The sequence below is a fragment of the Simochromis diagramma genome, unplaced genomic scaffold (genome assembly GCF_900408965.1).
Source record: "Simochromis diagramma unplaced genomic scaffold, fSimDia1.1 OVJJ01000334.1, whole genome shotgun sequence".
NCBI lineage: Eukaryota > Metazoa > Chordata > Actinopteri > Cichliformes > Cichlidae > Simochromis > Simochromis diagramma.
Genome location: NW_024386764.1, coordinates 4,558,478 through 4,584,955, shown reverse-complemented (window position 1 = coordinate 4,584,955; position 26,478 = coordinate 4,558,478). Strand labels below are relative to the sequence as shown.

General features: G+C 38.9%; 1 long non-coding RNA gene across 1 annotated transcript in view; it reads right to left on the bottom strand.

The window, feature by feature from the left end:
- LOC120733948 overlaps positions 1 to 25,871 on the bottom strand; it is a 35,266-nt gene extending 9,395 nt beyond the window's left edge. Inside the window, exon 1 of the long non-coding RNA XR_005695922.1 lies at positions 25,395 to 25,871. This is a non-coding gene — a long non-coding RNA (uncharacterized LOC120733948). The remainder of the gene's footprint in view (positions 1 to 25,394) is intronic.
- Between the last annotated feature and the right edge of the window lie 607 nt (positions 25,872 to 26,478).

Below are 26,478 nucleotides of genomic sequence, written 5' to 3'. Positions count from 1 at the left end.
AAAATATGGCTGAAATTTGACTTTGCAATGTGCATTTGCAATGTGCACACGTCTGCAGAATTGTAGCAACTCAAAACATGTTTTTCTTGTTTTTCTATAAGCATCTCCAAGCAGGTGATAAAAAAAATAGTAGTAAACATTAACTACATAAATAGATGTAATGATCTGCATCCCTCAAAAGCCATTAAAACAGTTTAAGACCCACTGCACAGTATGAGATTTTGTTTAGAGGCGATGATTTATAGACGAAAGGCATGCCACCTCGATGTAGAGATTAGCCGTGTAACACTGTTTACTTTAACGCACAAACATGAAATATGTCAAACATGTCTTTACCCGCCTAGTGTAATGGCAGATGAGAGGAAAAGGTTGGAAAATGCCAGGTGAGGTCTCAGATGAATACAACACTCATCATCAACCACATTTTGGCGCCACCCGCACAGAAGACAAACTTGCTCTTTGTACTATTTGCCTGACAGGTATAATTATATTACAGTGCATTTATCTACCACAAAATAAATTGGTATACGGTATGATCACTGCAAGTTAATTTTTTTTTAGGGTTTTTTTTTGCACAAGGTGGCCAAGAAATTGCCAGAGGAGATAAATGACTGTGCTAAAGGCATCTTTGTGTGGTCAAGAAAGTTTATCTGAGAAGCTTCTAAAACATCTAAAGGAAACCAAACAGAAACTTTACTTTTCTCAATTTCTTTGCGTTATACTTATATTTTCTTTCTTTTTCTTTTGTGTTTTGCTACTGTTGCACTGAGAGGGCAAATGCACTGCAACACTGCACAGCTGCAGACATGACCATAAGATGTAAAGGGTTGCAAAAGTGAAGGATTTATTTATGTTGTGAAGGAGAAAAAGCTGCAGGGTAATTTTCATTTTTACGGCATACTACATATACTGTATTTGCCTGTTTGATCCTCATATCGCAGACCTTGAACCGAGGGTTTACACTATTCATGGAAGCTGAATGTGTGGTACATCTTAAAGAAGTAAACCTTTAATTTTTCCTGAGGCCACCTACAAATCGCTGTCGTTCCATCAGTGAGATCGTATCAGTCATGTGAACTGTCAAGTCAAGTCAAGTCAAGTTTATTTATAAAGCACATTTAAAAACAACCAAGGCTGACCAAAGTGCTGTACAACAAAATACAAATATAAAATACAATAAAACACAAGTACATAAAACACCTCACTGATAAAACAAAAACAATAAGTTAAACCTTGCTAAAAGCCAATGAGAAGATGTGAGTTTTAAGAGCAGTTTTAAAAGTTCCTAGGCTTGTGGAGAATCTGATGTGAGGAGGTAAACTGTTCCACAGTCTGGGTGCAGCCACAGCAAAAGCCCTCTCTCCCCTAGTCTTTAATCTGTACCTGGGAACATCTAAAAGCATCAGGTCTGCTGACCTCAAAGATTTCAGTGCTGCAGGTAATATTGTTTATGTGCACAGAATAAAAGAAATAGCTATAAAACACAATAATGTAGATTTCTTGTCGATTTTTAAAAATAAATATTTTATTATTAAAATAAAAATACACTCTGACACAATACTAGATGAGCTCACTCATCACACACTGTATCCATAGCAAGAAATGTTTGAGTCAAAGCAGAGTAAGATAAATACTGCAGCAGACATGTTCCTCGTGCATTCCGCCAATCAGCATGCATTTGTTTTGATTACCCTCAAATGAAACAAAAAAAAAGAAATAAATAAAATTGAATTAAAACCAGTCGCCATTCTATTTTAAACTGGTTCCTTTTCCATCTCTGAAGCTAACATCATGCATGTTAGCATGTACGTTGATAGAGCAGCCTTCATTACTTCCTTTTTTTTTTTTAGTAAAGCCTTTCATACCAAGTCTGAAGTTACCAAATGGGTTAGCACTGCTATGCCTGTGGTGGTGTTGATAAACCTTACAATAAGACTAGCTTATCCATTCTTATTACACCCCTGTCCAAGTCAAATTCAATCCATATATTTATATAAGATCAAGCATTCGGCATAGTGAGAAATATTTAAAGTAATACCAAGTAACGTTGACTTCAGATAAAGTGCCAGTATTGGTCTATCAGTCCTTGACATCATAACTACATAAGTATAAAAAGTTGCTCTTGCCTGCACTGTTACCATCAAATTACAGGAAAAGGTATTTTCCAGCCAATTCAAGTCAGCTAAATAGTTAAATTATGTTGAGCAAAATGTAATACTCTGGATTCATTGTCTCCTTTGGACATGCTTAATTCAGAGTGAACACTGTGAGCTAATTACACACAGATTTTCCCTTCTAAGAATTCATGGCTAGACTCAGAGTTTTAGCTTTCCAGAAGCCATAGCACCTAGCTTTTTACATACCTGTACAAGTGGCACTTACTGCAGATCCAAATGGGTCTTAGAGCAGAGCAGTACCTCTGCAGTGAGTTGACTATATCAGCAAGGTTTATTGAAGTAATCCAAGGACCAATGAGTTATTGCCATAGTGACGTTTCTCTGTCCATCTCACCACAATTTACAATTTCCCTACTCACCCTAGAGTTTTGGTCAGAAACTTTGGTCAAAGCATTATGGGTATTAATCTGTGAAATGCGAAGGAGTGAGCAGTATGTGCTGATGCGCACAGTGATGTTCTGATTTGTGTTATTATCATTGTGCCTATCTGTCTGCTGATGTGCATTTGAATCTCATTATATATTTTAAACAACACTAAAAGCATCAAATTAAGGTTACTGCGACATTATTACCATATTATTATTATCATTATTATATTTTGTTACTTTAGATTGCATCACATCCTTAGCTAAATAAATTAAAGAGACTACCCACATTGTTTACACGTCAGAATAATGAAGTCTATGATTCATTTAGACTCACTAGATTTTTTTTTACTTGAAGGACGGTTACCTGAAGTGATGCCAACCAACAGTTGTTAAAAAAGATGAATCACCTAACATGAAGAAATTTACACACATCCTCTTTGTCATCACAGGAAAACCTTCACCGGGAAGTGTGATTCATTAGGTTTAGTGTTCATTATCACGTATGTATACCAGTTTTACGCTGTTGAAAGTTTCCTTTAAAGACGATAGGAGGGTTTTAAAGACCTGTGATGTGAACAGCGATCAGGTTTACCTACTGTATAGATGAAAGGGACTGAGTCTGAAAGCTCTGCCATACCTTATCTTATATTTATCAAATGCAGTTTCTTCAGAAATATGAGAAAGTATTCAAAATTCTGGGGAGGCCAGTCATAACTGACAGTGTTGCGCTTTGTATTTCAATCCAGGTATGCTTTTACTGCATTGGCAATGTGTTGTGATCATTGTCATGCTAAACATGACGTTGTTGCCAATCACATGCTTGCCAGACGGCATTGCATTGCAGATCAAATCTGACAACGTTCCTAGGAATTTTCCCCGCTGAAATCCAGCTGAGCAAAGTTAACCAAAAAACCACAATCTTCTGCCTGTTACAGGCGAAATACAGCATAGCCAAATCATGGAGATCCACTAGTAGACCACACTCGAGAACTTGGTTATCGACACTGTCAAAATCCCTTGCTTTGGAGAAACTTACGTCTATGATAAAGGGTAAACATGCTTCCTTTAAAAAAAAATGTGGGGAAATTTTTTGTTATTTTTGGAAAGTGAGGAAATGATCGATAGTGAACAGAAATGATTCTATCCATTTAACATGTATGGGAGAAGTAGTGTTTCAGCTGTTAAAGAGAACCTGGGGAGCCTGCGAGTGCTGGACTGCTAAATAGAAGGACAGGAAAAGGGATGTGAAATTAAATGTACTGGAACTAAAGAGGACGCAGCTTATCATTGCAACCGCTAATTTGGATGCCTCTCTAACTAACTTGACACTCTTGGACTAAACTTCAGCCCGAAGCCCTGGAACAAAGTACTTGAACCTAATGTCTCACTATGTTATACCTGTTTTTTTTTTTTTTTTTTCTCGAGCACTATATGTTAACCTTTGTTTTTTTTTTTTTTGGGGGGGGGAGGGGGGGTTTGTTTTGTTTTGTTTTATTTATATATTTATATATATATATATATATATATATTTATATATATATATATATATTTATATATATATATGTGTGTGTGTATGTATGTATATGTATGTATGTATTTATGTGTATATATGGGTATACATACATACATTTTCTTCTGTAATAATATCTGAATGATTTACATGTGAGAGTATATATAACTATATCTATGTGTTCTCCTAACATTATTCATTTACGATGTACATACATTACTATTATACACTCAAAATTTTTTGTTGATGGAAAGGCAATAAATAAATCTTTATAAAAAAAAAAAAATCTGACAACGCTTTTCTGTCTTCATAATTCCATCAATTTTGGCAAGATCCCCAACAGCCAACCCGATACCATGGCAAAGCATGTGATAGACACGCATGCAGAAGTTGTATTAGTGGATGCAGAGGCTGCATTACCAGCAGAGGGAGATAGTAAAGTTAAAAACAAGAAGTCACTTGTGAACAAGAAAGGTATGTGGTACATTTCAGGGTCCTTAATCGCCAGAAACAATTACGCTAGGCAGCTAATATGTATTTACATGTAAATGTGTTAATAATACCTGTTTAAACGGTGTCCCGTGATTATTTTCATGTTGGCATGGAATAAAATATCTCCCTCTGTTGGCACAGCAGCTTACTGCAACTTCTGTAAAAGTGTCCATAGTAGGCTGGCGTGCCTATTACACGTTTTGCTGTGATACTGGGTTGCAACAGACCCAGATGAAACGCAGCCTCAAACCGGGAGAAAACGGTGACTCTATCCATTCGTTTTCTTGTACTTATCCAATATAGGTTCTGAATTGTATATATTGGATTATATATTATGAAACCCTAATTATACAACAGTAACTAAAAAATACACTGTGAATTGTGTTTAGCCAACAGGCCAAGGTACTCAAATACGTGCCCCCTTTATGATTTGTATAAAGTGGAACCATTTCTAGCACCTTTTTCACATACCCAGAGAGAGTGAACTTTTGCACAAAAAAACTAGGTTAGTCTCCTTGATCAAATTAGTTGCTGCATGATTAAATCACAATGTTCCACATTACTTAGACTCAACACAAAGAAAAATGCCAAAACCACACAGTCAAAGGGCAGGGTTTACATGACCTCTGATATGAGTAGCCATGGATATTCCCAGCACGTACCTCTTCGCAAATGAAAACAAGGGAAAGAATCCCAGCTTCTTTTATTTGATGGCCACTGGGCACTGGGTACAAAACAAGGCAACGTATAAACATGAATGCCAAAAAGGCGGAAAAAGGAGGTAGATGTGGAGAAAAATAGCCATTGATATGTCGCGCCAGACTGAGAAAAGTAGCATTGTTTGATCTTTTTGTTTGCAACAGCAGGGGTAGGCTTCCAGTGAGAACTGAGGCATATTACATGCTTTGCTTCAACCACTGAAAGAGCATAGAGAGGGCCAAAACTCAGCCTGAGTGACTCTCAAAGTCTTTGAAGACAAATAAAGCCACCTCATCGATCACTGATTCAAAAGCCTTTTTTCTTTCTTTTTTCTTTCTTTCTTTTCGCTCTTGGGAAGCTTTTGTTTATTGTAGGTTATTGTAGGTTACATCACTTCCTTGAAATAAAAAAACAGAACACAAACACTCAGATGGACTGGGTGTGACATACATTTTGCATTTTGATTTTAAGGTGGGCCATATCAACACAACACAGAAATATAAACAACCTAATATGAATTAGCTTACCCTGAGCACGGTGACTTAACCTTGGAAATCTGGAAATTTATGTTAACTGTCCACTTGAACATAATGCAAATGGTTTAAAAAATATGAATGCATGGAATAAACGTGATCTGCAGAGCCTCCTTTCCAATTTAGAACTCAGACGCTCATAAATCTTATTAAAAAATTCCCAAGCTTATCATTACCACGTCTTAATTTTATGACCGTGACTCGCTAAACATGTAAATCAAGCCTTCTTTTGTGTATTTTTAGCAACAAGGAAACAATTAAGTGTTCTGACAACATTAAAAATAGGCTCACTGTGGAAAGATACAAGGTTTAAGAAGGGGATTTTTACGAGTGTTTTAATGATGTGTTAAACAACGTAAATGATCCTATGATAATAGAGCCCAGATGAACTACTGCAGGAGCATGACAACATGTAGGTAGGGAATCAAAGGGCGAGTGTAATAACTGCAGTCCTATTCATTTCTGTTGCCACGGATATTCCATCGTCATCACTGAGCTAAGTATCTTTATGAATGAAGACACATTTGATCTTTGTAAACCACTTAGGCCGGATGCAATACAATCCTGCAAGGAGTTACTTTTGAAAGAATTCATGGCAAACTGTGGCATGTTACTAGAATTTATAGAATAATACTTGCTTTTGTAGCTTTTATGTTAAATTTTCATGGTTCAGGGTCACAAGACCCCATCTTATCTGAATCAAGCCTGGGACTGTGGATTTAGCCACTGTCTTTCCGGTAAAGTCAGGATATCCAGATTGTTGATAATGGGAATGTGGTTTTATCATGGCAGATGGCCCCGCCCCTCCCTGAGCCTGATTCTGCCGGAGGTTTCTTCCTGTTAAAAGGGAGTTTTTCCTTCCCACTGTCACCAAAGTGCTTGCTCGTATGGCAGGTCATATGATTGTTGGGGTTTTTTTTGTATATATTATTGCAGGGTCTACCAACTGTTGTTGTGATTTTGGTGCTATATAAATAACATTGAATTGAATTGAATTGAATTGGTTCAAAACTTTAAGGTACACAGTGATCACTGTTTACAACTGCAGGTATTTTTTAAATACCCATAAAAAAAGCAAATGTCTTGCTAGACAATCATCAGTGCTATTATACATTTGGCAAATGGGGTTCCTTACTTGTACTCCATGCTCTCTGTTTCGTGCACACAAGCAAAACTTGCTTAAATGTAACTGATTATTACCTTTTGCCTTGCATACACATTTTGCACATCTGTAAGAAGATATCTATTCGTAGAGGTGATCATGATGATCATGATGTTTTTATCAATACTATTCTAACTCAGTAACACAACATTTTTGATTATGATGGCACCAAAAAAGAAAATTTACTACACAGTACTTTTAAGCCTACCTACCCTTTTCTGCATTGGTTGACTGACTTAAAATAGAACTCACCATCTACCATTATGATGGATCAAATGATGCAAACATTATGTGCATTTGTGTGCTGACAAGTCCTTTCAGTAGGATTTGCATGCAGTGTGGGTGACACAGTTGTTGGCATATCAGCAGAGTGGTGGGTTTTCTTCAGTCCTTCATGGTAAAAGCATCTAAATACATGTTAATTTGCTGGTTTTATATAACTCCCTGAAAATTAAAACATTAAATCCTTACACATGATCCTCTCAAAAAGAAACTGAACTCAAGTCCAATTAATGTTTCTTATTTTTTAATTAAAAAATGGTGCAATTAAATGCATATGTTACCTGGCCTGGCCTCGGCTAAGAGACTCATATACACTTAGAACTCTCACATTAATTCTGTTGAACTGGACTGGTTCTTATGAATTCATTTGTTTGGTCATTAAAACGAAAGGCATACGTTCCCTGCTGCCAAGGATCACTTATCACTTTTAAATAGACAAAGTGGCACCTGAAATATACAATAAGCTGTATATATCAGATGTATATGGCTTAAACTCATTTGTTGTGTCTTTGCCTTCAGGGCCACCTCTCTAACTCTTTGTTGTTGACCTTGACTGGGCTATTCACTGTTAATTTCTTAAGTCATGTTTTGGTAAACCCGAACCTCTAATCATTCATGCTCACTGCACCTTGTTCTTTTTTCATTCCCACCCTACTCCCCTGTTTCTATTTCCCCCTGCCTGTGGCTTCTCACCCTCGTTCCCCTCTTTAGTGTGACTGCACTTTTTGTGAGTGCTCCTCCCCCTCCCACATTTCCGCTGATGCAAGTTGTGGGAGAGCTCAGCCAAGGGTCACTGGTGTACTCTTGCTACCTCTGTCCCCATCCACCCCTTTTAACTTCATCTTTTGCCACAGCTGTCCTCAGAGATCTGAGCAATTCTATCCCTCTGTGACAAGCAGGGCCACTCACTATCAACCTGCTTGTCCAACATGAAATACATGTGACTCCTGATCATAATTAAAATGACACAAACACTCTTCCAATCGTTTGAAGTGTTCCCAAGGAATCACATCAAACACCCTCTTGGATATTAGAAACCTCTCTTTTCTATTTAAATTATGTCTGGCAGTTAAAGTGGGCCGGAACGATCCAGAACGGCGTTCCGGCACTTTCATTTACTGTTTAATAAATCTGATAGGTAGGTTTAAGCATATTACTATTGAATGACTTAATTTTCATGTGCCACAACCTGGCGTTGCTTGCAGTGATGCTATAGTGATACTTGCTCAGTAATGAGCAATAATAACCTCTCAAGGCTAGCTTGTACCTTCAACATATCCGTTTTCCTTCTCATCCAGGTTATGCATTCATTGTGCAAACATAAAGATACAGTTGCAGTACTGAGGTGCAATCATGAACTTAATTTAATTAACTGAATTTCAAATGCAATTTTTCAAGTAGCTTAACAAATATTGCCAAACACAAAGTGTTTCTGTGAATTTTTTAGGAAAACGTCCCTTTAAGTTAAATGTACAGTTTCTGTACCAGGAATACAAAAAAAGAAGAAGACAGATGTCAAAAATGAATAAATAAATAAGAGAAAACAGGAGAAAAAGATGAGAGACTATCTTCCGTGCTAAGGAGTGTCAGCAAGTGAAGAAGTTTATATGTACATTAACCTTCCAGTCTGTATTTAAATCAGAAATTAGAACAATACATTATATTTTTTAGCTGAATCATGTCTGCGCTCGCCCCAGGGCAGATGTGGCTACAATGTAGCTTGCCATCACCAGTGTGTGAATGTGTGTGTGAATGGGTGGATGACTGAATGTAGTGTAAAGCGCTTTGGGGTCCTTAGGGACTAAGTAAAGTGCTATACAAATACAGACAATTTACCATTTATCTTGCAGAACAAATATTTTATGTTATACAACAAGCTGCATGAAAATAGCAGGCAGTTTAGTGTTAGCTACATAAAGTTACAGTGATGCACTATGTTGGACTGGTTAGATGTAGGTACTGCTACTATCACAACTAAGTGAATTCTACCTTTTATACTGGCTTTATATTGTCTAGAGGGTTGAAATTAGCCATACAGATATTAAATCTGTTTTTATCTTATTGAATGTAATTGGCTAAATCCACACACACACACACAAAAAAAAAGAATATAAATCTACTGGCACTCCCAAAACATTATTATGTGACTTATTTTTAAGTGCTTCTATTTCCCATGCTTCTCTGCTAAACTTTAGTCCCCGATTATGTTCATGTTACAAATATTGCTTCATTTACTGCAAAATATCTAGCATGAATGTGGTGTCTGTGGTTGTAAATTATATTTCCAAACAACAAGAACAACAAAAAAAGTGAATATTAAAGTTTTAAACACCGCAAGTGTCCACAGGTGAACTGATATAAGCTTGTGTAATGACAAATATTTATGTATGTGAGAGGAAATGTGAATAAAGTCTTACAAAGATACTGCTTCAAGACTTGAAAGAAATACTGTTTGTCTCTGAAAATTGGGGTTTGACTTTGTCTGATCTGTTGCCAGATGGCTGGGGATCACCATATGAGTAAACAGAAGCACTACTGGAAAATTCAGACCATGAAGATATATTTTTCCAAGATGTACAATTTACCTGAGGCAGTCAAAGCTCTCCTAATACTGCAGTAATCAGCCAGCTGGTATATTAAATAAAATGTTTAGTGAAGAAGAGAAGAAAATAAAGTTTCCTTTCTTAAAAAAAAAAACAGTTTAAATGTTCCATTTCCATAATTGATGCTGATTGTCTAAAAGTCATGTGAATTGACACGTGACATATGCATTTGAATTTAACTGCTTGACTCCACATATGGGTTTTTAAAAATCAATATTTATGATAAAATGTTGAGTGATTCTAAAAAAGCTTCCATTCCCATCCCTGCAGCCGCTGAAAGCAACAGGACAAATATATTGATAATGTACAACTGTTCGCCTAATAACCTTCATCAAATTAAGTGCAGGTTGCTCCATTCAGTACTATACGCAATTATGACTCAGTATTCTGTTGTTTATGAGGGAGACGTCAGTGTTTAGGTGTTGTGTGCACAGCACACGCTGCTCTGCATCATTTTGGCATTAATATAATTTCTTTGAAAAATCTCTTTCCATGTGTTGAGCTGTTCCTTTCATGCGTCACTGTGAATACCAGATGAAGTCAGTGATGTCACTGACCACACCAACTCATTTATATTCTTGCATAAACAGGTCCTCTTTAATCATTATTATCTGTTATACGTAGATACAGTACTATGTAAAAGTCTTGAGCCACCCTTCATTTCTTTGTTTTGCTTCCAAGGAGCCAGACTTTCTTGCCTGAACAATAGCTCTCCAGGTTTTCTGAAGTTTTTCTTTGGCCTTTTCACTCATTTTCAGATTGGCACTGTTTTAGAAGTTTTTAGTTTAGAATTAAATTCTGTTAGGGAAACACATGACCTGATCTACAGTAGATGGGAAGATTTTCGGTGGTATGGCTGCAAAGGGCTAAGTGGCAGAAAAATCCGATCTGGTGTTCGGTCCTAACAGCTGCTGAACAGCTGACCTAAACATTCAAAGTTATAAAGCTGTCATATCTATGACAGATACTTATGGGCAAGCCTTTGTAAGCATTTATAGGTGAAAAAGGGGGATTACAAATTGACTCCTAAACTGCATAGGTAACCAGTGTAGCAATGCCAGAATAGATGACTGGGTTCTTTTTATCAATTAGGAATCTGGAAGGAGCAATTTAACGGTAATGGACCTCCATTACCGTTAAAGTTGTGTCTTCCCCACTCCTATAAAGAATTACAGCAATACAGTCTACATGCGATTAAAGCATGAATTACCTTCTCAGGATTATTGAAGGAAAGCAATTTTTTTAGGTAGCTTCACTAAATGAATGGGTTAAATTCAGAGAGGAATTTCCCCATGGGGATCAATAAAGTATACATTAGCTAAATTTAGCTAAGAGTCTTAACTCAAGAAGCTAGCTTTGACACGTGATTGAATCAAATCGAATTCCTGAGCACAATCAAAGATTATACCAAGGCTCTTTATATGAGGTTTACAGTATGAGACCAGAGATCGAGAAGATGAAGTAATATTTGTGATCTGATCTGCCTGGCACTGGCATTAAAAGACTGAATTTTAAGGAAATTCTTTGAAAGCCAAGTTTTAACCTTAGCTAAACAAAATTTTAAGAAATCAGCGTCTAGTTTCAGAGGTAAGTATAGGTGGTTGTCATCTACATATAAGTAATAGACACTTTGAGTGTGGACCTGAGGGGCAGCTTGTATTGCAAAATCTGAATGAGGTCCAACATGGAACCTTGTGGAACACCGTCGGTCAAAGAAGCTGATTTAGAAGTATAGCCATCAACACCGACAGAAAAGGACCCGTTAATCAGATATGACTACCGACTTTAGCGTGGTACCATGGATACCAATATAATATTGGTGATGGGAAGTCCATATTTCATGATTCCCTGTGGCAAATGAATCAGCAAGATCCAAGTAATACAAGCAAGGAGGAATGACCACCATCAGCAATACACAAAAGATAATTTAGAAGTGCAGATACAATGTTATGATATCATTTAAATACAGGCTGAAGAATCTAACCAATGCAATTCAAACTAAAAAAGAATGCAGTTGTTGGAAGATGAATATCTGCAGAAATTTGACTAAAAAGTCAAATTGGTCTAAAAAGATTAAAAAGATTGCCGTATTTTCACGACCATAAGACGCACCGTACTAAAAGGCGCAGTCTCAGTTATGTGTGCCATTACTGTATTTAACACACACATAAGGCGCACCTGATTATAGGGCGCATACAAGTATGCGTGTTTAAAAATGAAGCGGGAGCAAAACTGAGTTTGGTACTCACATTTTTATTACCGGTAATTGTCATCATCATCAGCATACAAACATACAAGTATGCGTATTTAAAAATGAAGCGGGAGCAAAACTGAGTTTGGTACTCACATTTTTATTACCGGTAATTGTCATCAATCAAACCCATCGAAGTCCTCATCCTCTGTGTCTGAATTGAACAGCTGCGCTAAATCTCCATCAAACATTCCAGGTTCACTTTCTTCACCGTCAGAGTCACTTTCCGTGCCGTGCGGCTCCTCGGAAATGATGCTGGCTTTTGCGAAAGCTCGAACAACAGTGCCAGCAGACATGTTAGCCCAAGCATCTACAATCCATCCGCAAATTGTGGCGTAACTCGCCCGGCGCTGCCTTCCACTCTTAGTGAAAGTGGTCCCCATCGGTCATCCATCGCTCCCACGCTGCTCGCAGCCTTACTTTGAACGGCCGGTTCACACCGATGTCCAGCGGCTGGAGTTCCTTTGTCAGGCCTCCCGGAATGACAGCAAGCTCACAGTTCATTTGTTTCACTTGTTTTGTCACATCGGCTGTGAGATGGGCACGCATAGAGTCACAGATCAACAGCGATGGTGATGCGTGGAAAAAACCCACCTGGTCTCCTTACATACACCTCCCTCAGCCAGTCTTTCATCATTTCCTCATCCATCCAGCCCTTTTCATTTGCCTTAATGATGATTCCTGCTGGAAACTTCTCTTTAGGCAAAGTCTTTCTCTTAAAAATCACCATAGGCGGCAGTTTCTGTCCATTAGCATGGCAGCCAAGCACAACAGTGAAAGAAGGCTTTTCGTGCCCCGTTGTGCGCATCACTACCGTGCTGGTCCCCTTCTTCTCCACAGTGTGACTCACCGGGATGTCGAAAGTGAGCGGCACCTCGTCAATGTTAGTGATGTGGCTGGGCTGGATGTGTTTGTCGGCGATGTGTTTGCTGCAGTAGGAGCGGAAGATGGCCAGCTTTTCCTTATAATCCGCTGGAAGTTGCTGCGCTACCGTAGTCCTGGTCCGGATGGAAAAATGGCACCGTTTCATGAAACGAAAGCACCAAGATGGACCTCCTCGGAAATGTTCAATTTTCATTTCTTCTGCTAGCGAAACCGCTTTTAGTCGAATGGTGACCGTCGAAACGCTTCTCCCACTCGTTCTTTGCTCGATGATCCACCGCTCGAGTCTTTCCTCCAACTCGGGCCACCTCGCCTTATGTCCGCGGAAACTCAGCTGCGTCTTCTTGACCTGTCGGAGCTTGTTTTCCAGCTTCCTCCACTTGCGAACCATCGATTCATTAATCTTAAATTCTCTCGCGGCTGCTCGATTTCCATGTTCCTCCGCGTAGCTGATGGCCTTCAGTTTAAACTGTGCTTCATAAGCGTGTCTCTTTGCCATTTTCAGGGTTGTTAAAACAACGATGTTCCACATAATGCACATACCTGTCCTTTTATACAGGTATGTGCGATTGTCCGGTATATACGATCAACGCCCACACTTCACCCTTTAGCGTTCTCATGGTGTTCTCTACTATGTCCTCCTTACAACACACAGGGCGCACTGCACTATAGGGCGCGCCGCACTTTTTAAAGAAAATCTAAGGCTTTTATGTGCGCCTTATAGTTGCGAAAATACGGTGGTCTAAAGTTAAACAGATCATTTGGGCCAAGACTGGATTTCTCTAAGAGGAAGTTGCATGTTTAAAATGTTGGGACAGATCCCTCAACTAAATTTGTAATTGCTAAAACCCAAATCCTAATAATGTTAAACCTAAAAAAACAGCCTATATGTGGTTTATGCCAGGCCTGTGGTGCTTTGTCAAATTCTTCATCTCATACAAAACCTGTGTTCAGGGACACAAATCAATAAATAAAAGTTTATATCACTAACTGCCACAAGTCTGGGTTGCAATATCATGTCATCCTAGCCTTAAATTATTGATTTGCAGGACTACACATGGAGAAGCAGTTCCTTTGACCCTTACTAGCAAGTGGAACAAAATGGAGCATTTGTTAATATATAAAATGCCACAGAAGGACTCCTCCACACCACCTACCTGTTATTCAAGATTTTCAGAGCTGCCGGGTTATAGTCATAAGTTCACTCCAGAGTACTTTTGCCTCCAGTCTACTTTGTTTGCCATGTATGTGTCAGCTGTTCCGAAAAAACAGCTATATAATGCAGTTCTAAAGAAACAAGATGTGACTGTGTGTGTGAGAAAGAGAGAGAGTGTTGTTGTGGGGTAATCAGTGTACCAGTTGTGCTGTAATGGTTTGCATCTGTTAGAAAGAGACTTCAAAAAATGTGCCCCCCAAAAATCATTCACTAATGTGAGCAACTGAGGCTTTACCTACATGCATTAAATTTGTGGTGTTTACATGATTTTTACATATGTGCATTTTTACTTTAAACTTTAATCAATCATTTCATAACATTATTTAGAAAGATATTATTGCATACGTAATATGGCAAGTGTGTGTGTGGTCAGCGGGCCCCGCTGTGATCTCCGTCTTTATTTTTGTGTCTGTGGGGATACACTTGTTTCAGCCATGATTTCTAACTGGCAGGAAATCAAAACGCTTTGATAACGTCTGTAATTGTTGCTTTAACACTGCAGAAGAGATTAGGGTATTTCAGTGTTGTTTTTGATAAGATTACAGTACGTGCTTTATCCCGCATCTCTTTCGGCTGAGCTGGCAAGTCTGAAAACAGGTTTGATGAGGAGTGCTTAGGGATGATTAAGAAAAAAACAGTCTGGTATAGATTGCTTAAAAACAACCCAAACACAGATGCACATACAGTCACATAATAAAAACTTCCATGCATATACTCACGTAGCAAATGACCACATATGGATGTACATGAAAGTCGTAAAAGACAAAGTCCTTTTTTGAAACTTAAGTTGTTTCCTCTGAAAAAAGGCAAAAAAAAGTTTTCAAGTTTATTTGTTGCAATGTATTAGCAGATACTTCATATTGCAAGCACCTTACATTAAAAACAAATAAATCATCATACTTAATGTTCATCGTGTTTTTGAGCAACCCATTACACCTAGATATTTATGCCTGTCTCCATTAGCTTTTAGTGTCAGCATCATCTTCTGGAAGCAAAAGGATGTTTCGATTCATAATTCACGCCTCTGTACCTTCCAAAAATGCGGCTGCACGATCCAAAGTCATTAAACCAAACCTTGGCGGCAAAACCACAACTGTTAAACATCGCACTTCCCTGAGGAAAACTGTTTTTGCCCTTACATGATGAAGTACAGCATGACATCTGAGGACACACTCCAGGTTTCAGTCAACACACCGTAAAATTTTCTTTAGCTACATATTCGAGAGTGTTTCACGTGCAACTGCTTGAAAGGTGCAGTGCAGAGTACTGTGTGGGTCATTTGCATTTCGTCATAGTTAAAAATAGGTACTTAGGGGATCTGCAACTCTGCCTGCATACAGATAAGAACAATAGTTTGACTAGTTGGATGTCAACTCATGCAAAACCCATCAGTGAGGATAATTAGAATCATTGTTCTTTCCTTTACACGGCGATGGACTGCAGTAATCATTTCTGGCTGCTGTGCTCCGAAAATGTAGCGGTGGTCTGGCTCCATATACACAAAATTATATGTATGACTGCTTAAATTTCAAGCAGGAAATACAAATATTGCTGTTATTTTTGCTCATTTTTATAATATAGATATTTTGAAGTGCTTTTGTTCTAGTGTACATACTGGTACACTCCCATTTTTTGCAGTCGGGCGACAGCAGCTTATGACGTAGTAGGAGATTAATACTCAACAACAACGACCCGAAATGCACACTGACCCTTATCATGCAGAAACATGCACAATCTCTGCTTTCACACCCGACGTCACTCTGACGACACCCAACCGTTCCCGCTGTCAGTGCAAGGCATTGCAGAACTGATGGATGTCCTCCTGCACTAACATCTTTTTCTAAATCTATAACCAATCACTCTTGCAAAGTGGCGGTGTGACACTTTCAACGTGCTTTACATTGAGGCAGAAGTTGAACTGTCTCTGAGCAACTCCTCTTCGGGAGGTAAATACCATCTTATTGTCCCTCTCAAGGTGTGTAAACAGAGCTAGATTGGCACCATGTCCATGTATTGTAATGTCCTGAAAGTAATTAATGGTGATGTGAGTAAAACAAAAGAAGTCCTGTCACAAAAAACAATGATATGTGGAAAACAAATTATTGGTCAAGGTAATATTTCCTAATTTTCATACAAAATATATTTGTGTATTGCTTTTAAAATGCTGATGCTAAAATGTGATTTAGCAATCTCTCCTATTACTGGCTGACCAAGCTCCCGGATGCTGCCCTTGCAGTCATTTACTTCAGCAGTCTCTTGGGAGGATCTCAGCATGGCAGTGCCTTGGATTTATACTGGCGACCTTGCTATTATTCATCCTTGCTCACTGCAGATAGGCAACCTTTTAAAGGTTAATTGCTCTGGCTAATTGCTCTCCCTCCCTTTTACTAAAAAGGGCGCACTCCTCGATGATGTCATTGCGAATGGCCGAACCCAAAATATCTCTGCGACTACTTTGGTGAAGGCTCCTCACTCCAGAAGGACACATCAGTTTTGCTGTGGGGAAGCACACTTTGGCAATGGCAGTATAAGTACAGGAAGCTCAAGCCAAAAATGATTTTCCAGCTTACTTTAGTCAATCTTCTTAAAAAGTTCTTGATGACATTTAAAATGGCCAGTGTCATAGCTCACTTTGTCAAAGGAAAAATAGTTATGTGTATGTGCGTGTATCATAATCAGCAAATCTGACAGTGAAAACCGTGACGTGTAAGTATTCTGAATCCTTTTTAAAGTTAAATCCTATTCATCACTCAGCTACAGTTAATCAGCAATAGATGGCGTGGCCTTTGAGTTTTTGTTCCTCTTCAGTCCTTGCTTCTGTTATCCTGTTATCCTTAAGTGTGTAGATGAAGAAAAGATTGTGCTCAGGGTGGTACGGCCATTTGCTCTAAATTTAGAAAAAGTGTATTTAAAAGTACAATTTTCCTTCTGCAATCAGCTGCAGAATTACGCCAAAAAATAGTTGTTGTTTGTATTGACACTGAAGTTTGTAATTTTTGATATTTCTTTCTGATATTTACTTAACTGTGTATGTGCTACTAATTTATATAACCTATGATTATCTGTGCTTCTTGAACTTTTCCTGGTTAAATGATTTTTTTCTTTTAAAAAGAAATGTAACAGATAAATAAATACATTTTGAATATGTACTGACATTCCAAACTGTAAATGCCAATTCCAGTACTGTAGTCTAGCTTCATTCCTGTTTCCTAACTAAAACGTTTGACCTGGCAGTCACCCACTCATAATTCCCCAGCAATGCTTTAGAACAGCCCCTCCTGTCTATCTCCACTTTACATCCTGTGGGTAAAGAGCGAGAAAGCAAGGGAACAGTAGCCACAGGAAATAGATAAACGCTGGAGAGGTGGCCCCGTTGCACCCTTGTGCCTAAGTACGTCAGTGGTGCATCCTCTGTGAGCGCCTTGTCATTATAAAAACAGACACGTCATTTAAACGATGTAGAAAACGTGGCGCAGTAGTGTTGCTGGCTCGAAGAGGGTTCGCTGAGGCATCTTTTACTAACTTTCAGTTCTCACACAAGACAGGACAGTCTATCTAAAAAGAAAAAAGAGAACACAGGCAACATCAACAACTAAGTATTCTACAGTAACTTTATCTGCCAAAACATCTGCTCATATAACTATGAAGTGATATGAGTCATCACAGCAAAAAGTTAAGTGAAAGTAAAATTAATAATAGAGTAAAAATGTAAATAACCGTCTGCTCAGCAAGAACCTTTCAGACAAAATAACAGAAAACGCCTTCTGATACTGAACTTGGCGTAGTTCGGAGAATCGTGTTATACAGGTTCTTCAAAGCAAATGAGCATGCAGGATCCATTTATGATGGTCATAAAGAGGAATGATCATCTTAAGGATAATGTTATCCCCTCATACACCTAATAATGTTTATGACTCGGGCAGCTGTGCTTCTCCAGAGCAGGGCAGCAGGGTGGCGAGTACCTAAGAGTTCACTTTGTTTTCTGCCAATCCCATAAAGTGAGTCCATCCACAGCCTACAATTAATATGAAGGAAGTCACTGAAATTCCAAAGTCTGGTCAGAGAACTGCATATGCTTTATGTATTGTACTTCTGTGTCACTTGTAAAGTTATGGCCAGTCTGTTTTTGTCTCATGTTTCGGGTAATTATAATGTAGTCATAGCTTTATATAAGATAGATATGCTTCTTGGAAACTCCAATTGCCTACATATTGTTTACATCAGGGTCACAAGGTCACGTTACACATACTTCATATTACCTCATATCAAACCATCTATAGACGAAACAACAATAAGGTTCAAAGCCGTGAATGACACAAAAATCAAGACATCTATTAGATATGACATTGGCTTTACTGTTATATAAGCAGTCTCCGTGTTTTACCAGTGGGCCCTCCCAGCAAAATCAACATGATCAAACAGCAGAAAGAGGTCATGTGTACATGTTCCAAAACACTGTAGCATGCTGGCCTGCTGCTGTTTCCAAGCTCTTGGAGATTTTATTGGGCAGGTAACTCTACAGAAACACATGATTATTAGGTTTAGTGGCTGTGAGGTGAGGAAAAGGTAATATTGCAACTGAAAACCTGTTGTGACCAAAAGTTAAGACCTGTGAGGTTTTTTCCCAGAGATTGCACTCTGAGAACAGGATGGGAATGGCAGCGATTGCCTATTATTGCTATAAATCCCCCAAAACACAGCATAGGAAATGATTTATGTGCATAAATCTGCCTACTGGGGAAAAGACGGTGTATCACGTTACTGTTTCTGTGTTTGTGCATCTGGGGTTCACGGGTGGTGCGTAACAGATCCTGGTGCACACACCTAAGGTTTTGCCTGCGTTGGCAGGGACATCATCGGATCATTTGTCCTGCATGTAAGTAATTAGTGAAAGCACCCTAATGTTTCGTGTTAAATATCCCTTCTTAATGCAACAGACTGTCGAGATATAATCCTTCCGACATCTGACAGGTGTTTGACGTGAATAGACTTGGAAGTTGTGAATTGCACAGTAGTTACAGTAACAATATATATTAAAAACTACGAACTGACATTTAAAAGGGCTAAATATAATTCTTTTCTACAGTGGTTCATTGTCATGTATTTATTTGTGTCACGCCATTAATGTGAAATCCAGAGATGGGCAGTAATCTGTACTGTAATCTGATTACTTTTTCAAGTAACGAGTAAAGTAAGGGATTACTATTGCAAAAACGGTAATTAGATTACCGTTACTTTCCCGTAGGAACGCTGCGTTACTGCATTACTAAAACCGTGATTTTTTTGCGAGAATGTCTCACGACAGTGACGTAAGCGAGTGCGTCGTTAGTGACAACAGCTGTGTGCAGATCAACAATGGATCACATATCGATTGTGGGAGAGAGTATGAGCGTGCAGCGTTTAAAGCGTGGAAGTACTGACCTTACTTTGAGTTTGATTCCATAAAAAGTGACAAAAACATTAGTGTCCATCGTGCGTGGGAAGAAAACTTCTTTTTACAGCGAAAAAAACCCCTAAACAAGCACCAAGTGCGCAACGACGTAATGGGAAATTCACAGAGAAACTCGCGGATTCTTTAACTGACCGCAGCACACCTGCACCAGGGCAAACCTCCGCCTACACCAGTCCTGCTTTACAGGTGAAAATAGAGCAACAGGACCGCTGAGTCTTTGATTTTATTTATTTTCTGCTGTGTTTTACTTGCATCTATTTGAAAGAGTGAGTGTAAACACAAAAAATATTTTATTTTATGTGCTGGAATGTGCAGAAAATAGGTTTAAATGTTAAACTAATTTCTTCAAGTCAGAGAATGGTGCATATAATTACAATTTTTGCTTGATGCATAAGTTAAAAGATTAAACTGATAAAACAAGTTAAATAAAAGATACTTTTCCATTGATTACATTTTGTATGATGGATTATGCAGAAAAAGTAGAATTGGGCTGAAGATCATCGCTTTATCACCTCTTCAGGTTGTAAATCGTGTTTTTAAAAAGTAACTAAGTAACTAAGTAATTAATTACTTTTTGAAAATAAGTAATCAGTAAAGTAATGGGATTACTTTTTTGGGGAAGTAATCAGTAATTAGTTACTGATTACTTTTTTCAAGTAACTTGACCAACACTGGTGAACTCTGAGGTGAATCTCGGATAGATGAGTTTTTAATGTTGTCATCCTTGATACATTTAAAAGTAGTTCACACTAATTCTGTTTGCAGATAAGTATGATGCCCCTCAACTTCATTTTAATCAATATCCATTCCTTTAGTTGAGTTGTTCATTACCAGAGACTGGTTAGTGACTCTCTTTAAAAACTCTTTAACTATCAGTAAACCGGAAACAAAGATCACTTGCTTTCCAAGTAGCAATGGCACTTTTTCAAATGTTTTAGTTGCAGCAGTAAAACAACTTTTACTTTAGGTTGTCATAACAACATCACTGACCCAGCCACTATTTAACATGACAAAAGGGTAAAGAAGTGTCTTTCCATCACCTACAGTACATGTACATCACCCTGGCCGCAGGCTACCATTCTTTGCATGGGTTTAGAGGAAATCCAGGTCTTAAAGAATGTTTTTAAATTAGCAGGATTGCAGGATTAATGCGATCATCGTGTTTAAAGGCAGGGACTTGCTGGGTTTATGAATATGCACTGATGTCAGATGATGAGGACAGGCACCCCTCTGACCCTCAAAACAGGACTTGGTACTTATAGAGCTTATAAAGTGCTCATAGAGCACTTTTCTTCCCAGCTGGGCACTCGAAGCACTACTTACTACAGCCACATTCACACACACGTATTTATACAGGGCTTTATTCTAGACCTTTAAGTGCTTTCTAACTATCACTCACACACTCAGGATCCACCGGATACATCGGGGAAATTTGCGTTCAGTATCTTGCCCAAGGACACTTAGGCATGTGGACTGGAAGAGCCAGGGATTAAACCAATCCTTGGCCTTTTAGCGCATGGCTCGACTCCTCCTGAGCCGCAGCTACTCAAGAGTTTCTCAGGCGTGAGTTCTGAACACACCCATCTACTTCTTGTATTTCTGAAGTTAACTGTCGGTGCAACAATGATAAGCCTGATTACCAAAAACAATGGACTGAGGTCAGAAATATGACACAGAGCTTCTTTTCCAGCATCAATGAACCCAAGGAACTAACCTCGAACTACAGGGGGAAAGGAGAGAGCTGGACTGCTAATACAAACCTGCAGCAAGCAACTGCATGTTTGTCTGTGCTCATATCCCAGAGGAGCTCACCTGGGACAACCGTGGGGTAAAACAAAAGCACACCTCTTTTACCTCAGACAGCTATAGTGTTTGATATGAGGCCCACACTATACTCTAACAGTCATTTATTACAGTTACAACATTGAGTGGCCAAAGCTCAAGAATTTCACTTTCTTCTGCCTGTGGCCTATTGTGAGATGTAACAAAAAAGGAATCTTGAACCCTTTACAACAGGGTAATAGATTGCATCATCCTTAACAGGGCAATATTTATCCAGCAGGGTCTCCCTCTCAGCGAAAGGGATGATTATGATTAACCTGAAGTTAATGGCTGTAATTAAGTGATGAAAAGAACTAGGTGAGGTCATTATTCAGCTCGGATGGCGGAAGAAAGCCTCCCCATGACTAAGTGACACAGTATTTCTGCCCTTTTCTCCTTTGCTATCCTTCTTGCCCTCCGTGTCTTCAGTCCCAACAACACTCTCCCTGCTACTCTGCATATTTAAGTGCCACACACAGGGAAACACAGAGTTGATATCAGATTGTGATTAAATATAAATCATCTAGAAGATTCGCTCGGACAAGTTTAAGTGCAAAAGACAGAAAAAGTACAAAGAAAAAAGAAAACGAAGAATAAAAAGAGAAGCAAATGGTAAGATGCTCATTAGAATTTAGTGCATGTGTTGATAAAACAACGACTCTGTCACCTTAGAGATGTCACATCCATTAAATGTTATCATCGGTAAATCAGTTATTCTGTGAGGGCTTAGGTCATCTACTGTATAATGTGTTTAACAAATGCGGTACTGTGATTTTTTTTCAGTCACCGTGTGAGAATAAAAGTGGAGCAAAACTAATTATTATTCAACCTTACAGTGATAGCTGCTCACAGTTTCCTCCCTTGAGATCATCATCAAAAATATACAAACGGTAAAAAAAAGGGGCAAACAACAAAGTTGTTTCTTACTGTTGCTAACCAGAACCTACTAAAAAAATAATCTCATCTGTTTGTATCATCAGGCCAACCCTTGATTGTACATGATAGCAGTATGAGAGGAATACCAGTGATCACTGGTAGGGTCATTGCATCACATCCCATATTGGAAATATTCAGACAGTGTTTACAAATGAGAACATTTCTATTAAGCAAAGAGTGAGCTCACGAGCAACCGGTAGAAGGACTGAAATCAAAGGAAGGAATGCAAGTAAACAAGCTTGCAGTGTGTAGGAGCACCACATAAACATTATCGATCTGCGTAAGGATGTAGAATGACTTAACCTGTTTAGGGAGAAAGTGAAGCAATGCCTGGAATGTATTCACTACGCACAATCAAATAATCGAGCTCCTCTGTAATATCGTGGGTCTGTTCTTCTGTGCAAGCTTATAGCAATTCACTGACTCACGAGAAGCAAAGACAAAAGACATTTACGACATGAAATTACAACCCAGTGCCAAAGAGTTGGAAACCTTTTTTAAATGGAACAAAACAGAATGCAATGATTTTCTAAAGCTATAAAGCGTACTGTACGTATTCCTAAAATATCACAGAAAACATATCAAACATTTTACTGAGAAAATGTGCCATTTAAGGAAAAATGTTAGCTCACTTAGAATGATGAACACATCTCAAAAAAGTCAAGACAGGGCCGTGTTTACAACTGTGTAGCATCGCCTCGTCTTTTAACAATACTCCAAAAACATCTGGGGACTGAGGAGACCGGCTGCTGGACTTTTGTGAGGGGAAAACTTTTCCATTCTTGTCAGTTACGATAGATACAGAACACAGTTTAGCATTTGCTTGCTGAAATATGCAAGGCCTTTCCTGAAAAACAAAGACATCATCTGGATGGGAGCTTTTGTTGCTATAAAACTTGCATATACATTTCAGCATTGATGGTGCCTCTGCAGATGTGCAAGCTTCCAATTCCATAGGCACTGATGCTCTCCCATACCATCAGAAATGCAGGACTTTGAGCTGAGCCATAACTAGTGATGTGCGATACCACTGATTTCCTTTCCGATCCGATACCAAGTAATATTCAGGCTTGGTATCGATGATACTGATCCGATACCGATACTTTGTACAAAAGCTTGTTTTATTTATTGTATCTCAAATTATAGCGTCATAATGATTACAGGACATCAGATTACTTGTTCTTATCACTTAATAATGCAGAGGTCATCATATAGAAATAAAAAACTGAAGTTGTGCGCTATTTGAACACCTTGCCTGCCTGCCTGCAGCACTAAAGGACTCCGTGAGAGACATCTGTCTCGCCCTAGCAGCACCTGTCCCTCTCCTCCTCTTCAGTTCGTCTCAACATACGCTCGTCATATTCTGTGATATGATTTACTCTGAGGTGTTTGACACGGTTAGTAATGTTGCCACAACCATACATGCCAACCATCCCGAATTTCAGTGCCCCTCCCGAAAATCTCCCGGAGCCACCATTCTCCCGAATTTCTCCTGATTTTCCACCCTGTTTCCGGGCCAGCCAATAATAACATGACATTTAACGTATTTTATCCGATAAATAAACACTGTAAAATGTATTTATCACCCCAAAACAGCCCTTTTGAATGTCTCCCTAATTCTGAGGTCTCAAGGTTGGCAAGTATGGCCACAACACCTCACTTTTTTGCCACATGTATCGCAAGCCACGTCTCAGCTGTTTGTGGAGGTAAAATACGTCCGCACAATTACGCTCAGCCATTGTTGTGAGTGCGCACGCCAAGGGGCTGCGAGACATTTATACAGCCGTATTTCGCACATGACCATGAAAGGCGGAAGAGGAAATAGTTCCTATGAATGTAGACAATCAGAATGATATAGTTTCTTTCCACTGTGTTCCTGTTAATGATAAACTACAAATTTACCCTAAATTACTAAAATATCGATATTTTAATGTGAGAATCGATTCTAGAACATACATGATTGGTATCGGAGGAATCGATATTTCAGGATCGATCCGCACATCACTAGCCATAACAACAAGCTGGATGCATCCTCCTCTCTTCAGTCTAGAGGGTGTGGCATCCGTGTTTAAGAAAAAAAATCAATCTGTCTGACCGCAGAACAGCTTTCCAGCTGACCCAGCTTTCTGGGTCATGTTCCTATATTCTTTTTCTTTGAGCAGCAGAGCTTTAACATACATTTGTGGATGGCACGGTGAATTGTGTTCACAGACAGTCATTTCTGGATGTATTTGTGAGCCTATCCAATATTGATTTTCAGCCGTGTCCCACACAGAGATTTGTCTAGACTATATTCACCTTTTGCTGATATTTGGTGATAATTATGGTGTTTTAGATGATGAAATATTCAAAGTCTTACACTGAGGAATATTATTGTAAAATTATTGAACTTTTTTTATTTTAAAAGGTTGGGGAAACCTATCCGCCTCCGTAACACCCAATCGTGTTCCTGACCTGATCCAATTAACCTCCAGCTGTTTCTTTTTATTACCACCTTTACTTTTACAGTCTTTTGTTGCCCCTTGTCCCAACCTTTTTAAGACATGTTGCCAACAAATTCAGCACGTCCTTATTTTTTTCTTGAATAGGTACATTTCTCAGTTTAAATATGTGACATGTTTTCCTTGTCCTATTTTGAGTAAAATATGGGTTTTTGAGATTTGCAATTCATTGTGCTCTGTTTTTATTGACATTTTTCACAGCATCCCACCTTTTTTAGGTTATAAATGCCTGTAAATTTGACTAGCAGTGACTACTTGAAATAAAAGTTAGTGCTCCCGGCCTCATATCCCCCATTTTCATTCTTGTTATTGCCATCTCTCTCACCTTTTTGCATCATCCATTCAAAGCTTGCTAATATAAATATTTGACTAGGTCACAATTTCTTAACCATATAAGTCAGCTACCAGTGTCTCCTGACTCAAGTAGAAAATATAGGTCAGAATTTTTTTTAAAAACTGTCTCAGATATTAAATTTTACATATGATCTGGGAAACAATGAAAACCCTACCTTTCCTGTCCGGAAAGGACGTCGTGTCAGCAAGATGGATTCAGACTTCAAAGTTTCCCAAGTGTGAGAAGAGGAAAAGAGGAAATGAAGAGATTTTTTCAGGGCTGTTCTCCCATCTCAGATTATGTTACGAAGCACAAAGAGGCTGTAATGTAGTTTTTGCGACTCGATAACCGTCTGCCCTTTTTGATTCCAGAATAGGATAATGAACCACGGTCTGCTACTGTATGGCTACATCCACAATCCAAATACTAAGACAAAAAAAATAACATGTGACCTTCTTTTCCTGCCAATTTTTTTTAACTCTACTTCTAAAGTTGCAGTTTTTCAGCTAAGGAGTGTCAGTGTATCAACCCTGTCTAAGTTTGCATTACCTCACAGCAGAGGTGTTAAATTGCGACTACGACACCAACTCTGCTCAGTCGTGTGTGTGTGCGTGTGTGTGTTTTTCACCCTGGCACTGGCACACACACAAAAACCTCCAGTCCAATGACTTCACACAGCACTAATCACTCTGTGGCCTGCTGGTCTTTGATGTCTCATTAAGTCAACGGGAAACAAGTGGAACAGTGAGTACCAGAGAGGAGAGAAAAATAACATTTAGCCTTTGCACCAGGACCAGGAGAAAAAAGTTCAACACTGTACAGACCCTGGGAGCCCTCCGGTGCCTCACTTTCCACAGGACCACCTAAAACAGCAGCTCTACAAACCCAGAAATCTCTGAGAAAAATCACAGGTTTTCTTTAATAGACAACGCCCTTACCATGTGCTCATCAAGTTCAGCCTCTCTCTGAGCAGCGAAGGTTCACGCCATTTTGCTGCAGCCGAGCCCGGACCGTACGCACAAATATTCAGTCATATTCGATCATTGTTGTGCAGGGGATTTGCTCAGCCTGGGTCAATTGCCTTGCTTATTTACATTGCTCAGTACGATGTGTGAAAATGACACTTGAATAAAGCAACGTTTCTTACATGTTACTTTAACAAGATAGTGCCATTATCTCATCCCTGCACTTCTTCTCTCTGCAAAATAGGACTGTATTTACACTGTGCAGATGGCTAATCTAATGCGGCTCTGCGCTCT